This window comes from Leptosomus discolor, chromosome 12 (genome assembly GCF_034619465.1).
Source record: "Leptosomus discolor isolate bLepDis1 chromosome 12, bLepDis1.hap2, whole genome shotgun sequence".
NCBI lineage: Eukaryota > Metazoa > Chordata > Aves > Leptosomiformes > Leptosomidae > Leptosomus > Leptosomus discolor.
In genome coordinates this window covers 5,994,081-6,000,924 of record NC_141402.1, presented here as the reverse complement: position 1 = coordinate 6,000,924, position 6,844 = coordinate 5,994,081, and the positions used below count along the sequence as shown (strand labels likewise).

Below are 6,844 nucleotides of genomic sequence, written 5' to 3'. Positions count from 1 at the left end.
TCCGGCAGCGATCGCTCTGGGCTGGAAGCGGCCAAGCAGCGCTAGCCGCCCCTCGAGTCATCGATCGAGCGCACGGCTGCTCGCCCCGCCCCTGCAGCGAGCGATGCCGCGCGGGTCCCCCCGCGGCGGCGCATGCGCGGTGCGTGGGCGGGCGGTGTGGCGGCGGCGCGGCGGCCTGCGCCGGGCGGCCCCGGGCACCCGGAGGCGCTGCGGGCGCTCCCCTGCTCACGGCCCGGTCCCTGGCGCCGCCGGCCCTCACGCGGCAAAACCGCCGCGGCCTGTCGGTGCGGAGGGTCCCGCGTTCGGCTTCGTGCTCGGTGTGGTGCTCAAAGCGGCGCAGCGCGTCTCCTCAGGTTCCCGCGCGCAGTACGGAAATGGAACTACCTGAGCAAAACTTGAACTGTGGCGTTCCAAATTCGTTTGTTTTTCTTACTAAAGTTCAGCATCAGCCATCTCATTCGTTCTGAAAAAGCTGTAGTATTTTTCAAACCGCTGAAGATCAAGGCACTGACATTAAAAAAAGGATGTTTGTGCTATTAATTGCCTTTGAGAAAACTTCCTTTGTTCTTTGTGTTCACAGGATATGAAGAGAGCACGGGAACCATTACCACAGCCCTTGTTAGCGGTATGGTTTAGGTTATACGAAATCCTTTGCTACAGATAGGAGTGCACGTGGATAAATTCAATCCCGCTTCAAAAGCTGATTAAAAAACGCCACACCGCTGCCAACTTGACAAGAGCTGCCTCTAAAACAGCTGTGAGGGTGTGCTCACCAAGCGAGTTTGTGTACAGGTGCACGCAGACACTCGGGTGCTGTAGAACCAATACCAGGTTTGTACTGTTTCTCGCCTCACTTGTTTTTTTCCTCTCTGAGGTAAAATCCGTTGCTGTTGAGAAAAGCGTATCTCTGTAGAGTGTACATGTGTCGCACCAATCCCATGTAGGTGGCAAGCGTACGAATGGCACCTCTTGCTTCAGGAGGCCATGGAGTCAGATCCTACCTGTTCTAAAACCGCTGGAAGAAGGTTTCAAAGCTGCATTTCAGTCATTGTCCCTTTACCACAAGCATGCAGTTTATGAAGTGGTGTGCTTCCCCAAACCGCAGTGGTGTCCGAGCTAACAAAGCTTATGAGCTGAAGCGGTTCAGGGCAAAAAAAAAACAAATGAAAACAGTTTGGAAGGAGTAAAACAGCCACTGTTAATCAGATGTAGCAGACTGGAAATCCTCTTACATTTCTATTTTGGAAAAAAAAGGTACAGGAAGTCTCTGAAAGCTAAACGAGAAGCACTATTATGAATTATATTAGAGAAATATTACTATGTCACAATTACAGCCGAGATGTGATTAAATTTCTAAATGGGTCTTTTTGCTCTCAAAGATAAAAAACTACAAGTGCTTAAGAAAAATTAAGTGCTTACTGGAGCTCTTATTTTGGACAATGTGAAATATTTTTATATAGTTGCAACTGAAAAGTGAGTTAAAAATTACTATGAGAACTCCTCTATAGGATTGCATGCCTCAAGCATTAAGACAAAAGAGAATCAATTAATACTGTATTAATATGGTTTATTGTTTTAAGCAAGTGTCCCATTGCTGAAGTCACAGTCATTAAAATCAAACCAGTATTCTGTCACCTCTTGATTACTGCAGGACCAACGACACATTTCTCTTGCCACTGGAGGATTTTCTGTTTTTTATCCCTGAAGAGGGCTACAGTGTTGGCTAGGAAAAAAAAAAAAAATCTAAACAAAGTGGTTTAAATTATCAGACCTCTTGTGTTATTTTTAAGCTTTCTGATTAATAAAAAATCATTTGATCTGAAATAACTTCCTTTCTTCAACCTTGTTTGGTGTGCGCTGGAACAGGATGTATAAACTTTTTATTAAGTGAGCTGAACAGCTTTCAAGTTTCACTGAACTTTCAGTAAATATTCCCGTAGTCACTGCTGTAATGCTATTCTGTAATAACTTCCTACAGCAATAAGGGACTCCCTGAAGATCGGTTTACTCCACCTACAGTAACAGAACAATAGACAGATATTTCCTCTCTGCCGGCAAAAGTGTGTTAGTTTTGATAGAACGCTAAACTACGCCAAGACTCTACTGTTCTGTATACGTACAGCAAGTAATGTTAGGAACCACGATTTTAGTGATAAAAAGACAGGATTTGTGAACCTTCACACTGAAAATTGGTGAAGGCTGTATAAATGAAGAACTTTTGGAAGCTATATGAACTATTGTAGAGGCTTATTAAATAACAACTCAAGTATTTTCCTGAGTAATCTTTTTTCCTTTATTGCATGGACAGAAAAATATATTCAAAACCAAACTAACCAGATGTCCAGCTATTCAAGATTTATTCTAAAGCAAACCAGTTCAGGCCATGTGACAGCAGGGAGGGTGGCATGGGATGAAGCTCCAGCCACGCTCCAGTGCTTCAGGCAGCTCAGCTGTTACCTATTCCCAAGGCAGCAGCGCAAGAGGATGTCAGAGGCAGGAATAATCTCGAGAAAGGGAAATGCTTACCGTGGAAGGAAGTCATTCACTTCCTTCTGAATGCTCCTGCTGGCCCTTCAGGCTCAGTAGGAGGCCTCTACAGGCAGGGCTAAAGCCAGCGGGTTTGTAACGTATTTCTGATGACATCTCAGTGTTGGTGTTCAAAAGCGCCCAACCTATTCCCCACTGATGTACTTGAACTGAAAGTATAACATGTAAATACAAGACGAGAGAAAGGAGTGAAGAAGGCAAAATCAAATAGCTCATGTTCAGGTTACAAAGGCATCAAATCAGAAAGGAAGCATTTTACATATATATTTCCCGAATATGGCAGTTACTGAAATCAGTGAAGTTAGTGGTTTGTCAGTCATCCAAAGTTGTTAGAAAAATTGAATGAATGCTTTAAATGAGAGTTTCAGTAAAATTGAAGGGATGCATAAGCATTATGTTGACCTCTGCACCTGAGAAAATGTCACCCTGGCTATATTTAATGGTGGTACAGTGGCCTGCACAAAATGAACTGACAGCTTTAGACAGCTTCATAGGAGATAAAAATCCACACGACAAAAGGCTACGGTAAGAGAGCTGCAGTTGACAGACACAGCAGCAAAAACAGTGCTGAGTGGCCAAGATGGTTAAACTGCTGTTTTCTCCAAGCCATGTCATGAGACACATCGATGGGGCAACGTGGGACACAACTTCACATTGATTTTGCCACTGCTGCATCTGATCTATTATTAAATACCTACAAAACTATCCCAACTATCCATATCACAGATACCACTTTTACAATACTAAAAGCTATAGGAAAATGCATCAAACATTTTCTTTGGTAACAGTCCTAACACCAGTATTACGATATGCTTGCATAGTTCTAAAGAACGTTCAAACTAATAGGAAAAGAGGATTAAAGAAATACAAATTTAATTGTAGAGAAAAAAAGTGAATGACAAGCAGCAATCAACATATCACATCAAGAAGTCACAATGTAAAAGACTACAGCACTGAAAAGTAAAACTAAAACTATCCTCATATTTAAATAATCTACTTATAAAACATCTATGTTGGGAGAAAATAGTGGTTTTTCACTTTTAGTTTCACAGTTGGGAATGTGATAATCAGAATCACTTCAGAGAAATGAATACACAGTTGACAGCTCTACGAAAACATGTTCAATGCTCAGTAACAGACAAATTAACTGTTAGGAATTATTAGGAAGGAGAACAAAACGTAAAGCATTACTATGCCACTGTATAAATCTGTACTGCATCTGACACCATTCAGACCTGAGCACTGGCTGTGATTCCTGTTTCCCACCTTAGAACGATGTGGCAGTACTGAAGGCACTGGGAAAAGATTCTGGAAAGAATTATTCAAATTATAGAATAGCTTCAGAGAAAGAATGACAGTAAAGAGTAGAAGTCTTCAGTCTAAATAACAGGTAAAGAAGGAAAGGTGATGAACGCTCGTCAAATCACAACTGGCACAGAGATCCGATCCTTCTCCCCCTCCTCCCCCACTGGTATTGGGCGTCATTAAAAGCAGCAGGTTCAAGCAAAGACAAGGGGCACCTCCTGAGACGTCATACCTGTGCTGTGACAACCTTTGCACCTGAACACGTCGTGGTCTTTTGGTCAAGTATTGAGAGAGCAACTGGACAAATTAGTGGAGAACACAACTTTTCAAGCCACCTTACAATACTGCTGATACAGTGTTTGAACTAAGTGCAGCAGTGAAAAAATAGCTAACCTGAAACATGCATATACAGTCTCAAGAGAAATTAATGATATTATTTTGTTCTATGTTATGTTTCCAGCATGGTTATAAACAGCATCTGACATCTGAGCAATGGCAGGCATTGCTCTGCAGGGATTAATATACAGGAACTAAAAGGCAAGGCCATTATGCTTCCTCTGCTGATGATTCACTAGAGGAAACAACATTCCACCAAGTCCCCTTTTGGGATGCCACTCACCATCAACCTATGTTAACCACTGTGTTGCTGTGTACAATACTCCTGTAGCTGCATGGAGTTTTTGGTAAAAGATTGGCTCCCCTGGGGTCAGGGGTAACACTCCCAGGCACTGCATGTTTTGCGCTACCTAGGCACAGCAGATTGCAAAACAAGAAGAAAACTTGGTTGTGCCAGAGTAAGAGATAGACTGAATGAAGGCAGTGTCTCCATCCCTTTGGAGAAGGGGAAGGACAGGTCCCAGGGAGATCACGGAGCCGCTCCTCTGGTCAGATGGACAAGTGGTTACTTGCGAACAGCAGTGCTGTTCCTGTTGAGCAAGAGGGAACGGGCATATTGCTGTAACACTCAAACATCCTGCTGTAATTTCTTTGACCTGTATTTTATAACTCACGCAGTACAGCTTCCTGCACTAAGTAGCTGTTTACGTATAAGAATAAAAGTGTTATCAGTTAATCTCAGTCTTCCTCAAATTAAAAAAATCCATTTCTTAATATTAGCAATTGTTGGGAGTTTGACTGTGACTATTGGGGGAAAGAAGTGGTCAGTATCAGCCTTAGGAGACTTGAAGGTGCTATTTGTGCTAAAGAGGAAGGATGAAGTAAAGCTCACCAGCCAAGCAGAAGTCAGACTGCTCCTAAAATAAGTGGCGTTGGCAAGAACACATGGTAACAAAGGGAGCTGCATTGGCAAAGTAACTCTCAAAAGGTTTGTAACAATGCTACCCCTATTTAAATGAAATGTGGGACGCTGTAAGAAACTAAGGACAGCAAAATCCTGAGACAGAAAGAATTTAATTTGTATGATGAATGTCCACTTGATGATCAATCATCTAGGCCAACATGACAGGGGGTGGAAGCCTTCTTCTGGAACAGAGTATGAATCTCTTAAAAATCGGGAGAATGAACTACAGAAGAGAGACCTTAAAACAGTGATGTTCTTCCTTCCTCTATTAAAAGGAAAAAACCCCAAAATAGCAAAAAATTGTCTTCTTGTCTGATGTAGTCTACAAATACTGGTGGGCAGAAATGGCAATCACATCTGTTTCAGAAGACTCTTCAATTTGATATGGTGTATTTAGTTGGACTACATTTACATCTAATTTAGTCTCAAGTCACCGCGGGTGATAACCACTTCACATTAAGTGCCTCTTACACTTCTCAAGCAATTGATTTGTGTATTTTGATTTTAACGCCACAAACCCAGATCTTAATCTGTAAAATAAAGCTGTGTTTAAATAATGGCCCAAACACCCTTAGTCCAGACTGATACACATACAAACATTTCAGCTTCGTGTTCATGGGTCGGTTTCATCAAAGTAAGATTACTTAAAATTAGATTAAATTGCATATTGTCATCATACATACATTCAGGACTGAATGTTTTGACCAAGTTTTTTTTTCAGAGCTGTCTGACTTTCTCAACAATGGGAACAGTCTATATTTGGATTTCATGCAGGTAATATATTTACTTTATTACTAGATATTTTATAAGGTGAAAAGACTACTTAATTGTAAGCATTAGATGTATGACGTTGGCCATATTTTCATCAACTGAGGGCAAAAATTTGACAGCTGCTATAAAGGTATATACTTGTCTTTAGAAAAATTTGCTAGTTCTCAGTAGAGGTACAGACATTTCTTTCTCTATGACAGCCCTGCATTCATGTTGCCAAAGGCACTATTTAACATTTTAAAACTACTGACCAATTTAGAACACTGGAATATTTTGTCATGAAAAATGTTAACTACACAAATTTTTAAAGTCTGTTCCTAATTTTTTAAAATCCATAGCTTTTGTGAACTGACATAATTTGTCCTTTTCAGGACAGGCCCTTCAGGGCAACTAACCTTGTTCAATGATCTAAGCTGGCGGGGAAAGACCAGGCAATGCTGAAAGCAGGCTAAAACAATCCCTGTGGAAAGAGAACTGCAGAAAAGGGTCTGGCTCTTTCTGTCCGGTCCTGGAACACAAAAAAGGCTCAAGGTTCAACACAGTAGAGCTGTTGTAGCATATCCTGGTCATGGAAATAGCTTTTATCTGTAATTTCTTGTTTGAACAAAACAAAAATATATTTAGAGGAAAATTCACATGGATATTATTGGTAGTTATTTCTTTGTTCTGAGTGAGGAAGGATTTCTGTATAACATACATTAATTGTACAAGAAAAATATATTTTGAGCTGTAAATTGCTTGCTAGCCTAGAGCTTGTGATTTAAACAGTGTACATAGTATTGTCCGAGTCCTCAAAAGATAACTGAAGAACTATTATAATTTATGGGAGGATTATGAGATACGTGATCGGAGTTTTATCAAAATCTGTTAAGCTTTTTATTTCAATGAAAAAGAATGGCAGTTATTATTTTAAGTTTCTGA

General features: G+C 41.0%; 1 long non-coding RNA gene across 1 annotated transcript; it reads right to left on the bottom strand.

Annotated features, from left to right (window-relative positions):
- Positions 1-1,550: 1,550 nt before the first annotated feature.
- LOC147414603 (uncharacterized) lies at positions 1,551-6,493 on the bottom strand. The gene is made up of 2 exons (XR_015183844.1): positions 6,319-6,493; positions 1,551-1,723 (listed from the first exon to the last, which is right to left on the bottom strand). It is a non-coding gene; the product is annotated as an uncharacterized LOC147414603 (long non-coding RNA).
- Positions 6,494-6,844: the final 351 nt, after the last annotated feature.